Genomic DNA, 1872 nt, shown 5'->3' on the forward strand with positions numbered 1-1872 from the left:
TTACATGGGTAAGATGGGTTTAGAGGGATATGGGCCAAACACGGGCAATTGGGACTAGCTTAGCGGTTAAAAAAAGGGGCGGCATGGACAAGTTGGGCCGAAGGGCCTGTTTCCATGCTGTAAACCTCTATGACTTTAACTCGCAGCTTCTGCTGTTACTGCAGCAGCATAATTGTTCCTAATTGCTCAAATGTTTGTTTTAATCTGGGCCAATGCTGGTCTGTCATTATAGTGTTTGCTCCTGGGGTTTTGCAGAGTAGGACTTGATTGACAACAAAATCAGGTGACTGAGCGGAGCTAGGCTTACACCGAGAAATCAAGCTCCGTTGGCTGTTTGGGGTCTGTAAAGAGAGGTTGCTTTCTTTGTGTCTTTTTCTCTCTGGATTTGGAGATGGGTCCCATTAAAAAAAAAAGTCTCTCCTGAGTTTCTGCTGTTTGGGGTGGATCTTTCTCTGGAAGTTGCTGCATGCGAGTCAGAAGAGAAGTGTCTTTCTGTGTCTGCCCAGATGGGTTAAAAGGCTGGAAACATAGCATCCACGTGAGTATATCTGTTTTAAAGGGATTTATGTCTATGAGAATACTGCTTACACTGGAACTGTAGAGATAGCTAGTTGTTAAGAATTATACCTTGTCATGTTTAAGTATTTCCAAATGGCAAAAATTATGCAAATTATTTTTGTCATATTTTAACTGTGTTGTTAAAAATAAAATTTGTTTTGATAAAAGCTTAATTGTGGATCAATTGAATCATAGCTGTTGCAAACAACTTATGCTCATCCTAATGTCAAAATTAGAAAAAGATTGGGATCTCGGTTAACTCCAGAACATACCTTGGGAGTTTCTGATCTGGTCCCTAACACTTTCTTTCTTTTTAAGGTAGTTCTTAATCTGACTCATTATCTTGTTCCGTGGTTTGGTGTCATACTTTGATTTATAATGCTCCCGTGAAGCACCTTGGGATGTTTCATTACATCAAAGATGTTCTATCAATACAAGTTGTTGCTATTAGAAAGAATGAGGAGAGACAATCTCATAGAAATCATAGAAACCCTACAGTGCAGAAGGAGGCCATTCGGCCCATCAAGTCTGCACCGACCACAACCCCACCCAGGCCCGACCCCCACATATTTTACCCGCTAATCCCTCTAACCTACGCATCCCAGGACTCTAAGGGGCAATTTTTAACCTGGCCAATCAACCTAACCCGCACATCTTTGGACTGTGGGAGGAAACCGGAGCACCCGGAGGAAACCCACGCAGACACGAGGAGAATGTGCAAACTCCACACAGACAGTGACCCAAGCCGGGAATCGAACCTGGGACCCTGGAGCTGTGAAGCAGCAGTGTTAACCACTGTGCTACCGTGCCGCCCAGATTTATTATAATAATAATGTTTTTGTAAATCTGGTCAGTTTAAGAGGCATATGCCTAAGTGGGTTTGTTGGTGGGGAGGCGATGGCCTAGTGGTATTATCACTAGACTATTAATCCAGAAGCTTGGCTATTGTTTTGGGGATCTGGGTTCGAATCCCACCACGGCAGATGAAATTTGAATTCAAAAAAAAAATCTGGAATTAAGATTCCACCGATGACCATGAAACCATTGTCAATTGTCGGAAAAACCCATCTGATTCACTAATGTCCTTTAGGGAAGGAAATCTGCTGTCCTTATCTGGTCTGGCCTTCATGCGACTCCAGAGCCACAGCAATGTGGTTGACTGCCAACTACCCTCTAAACAAGGGCAACGAGGGATGGGTAATAAATGCCGGCCAGCCAGCGATGCCCATGTCCCATGAAAGAATTTTTAAAAGATAGTCGATGCGTAGCACACACCAAGGCAAGTAGGATGCACAGAGTGTGCACGCGTGGCTG

This window comes from Mustelus asterias, chromosome 1 (assembly GCF_964213995.1).
Source record: "Mustelus asterias chromosome 1, sMusAst1.hap1.1, whole genome shotgun sequence".
In the NCBI taxonomy this organism is placed as follows: domain Eukaryota; kingdom Metazoa; phylum Chordata; class Chondrichthyes; order Carcharhiniformes; family Triakidae; genus Mustelus; species Mustelus asterias.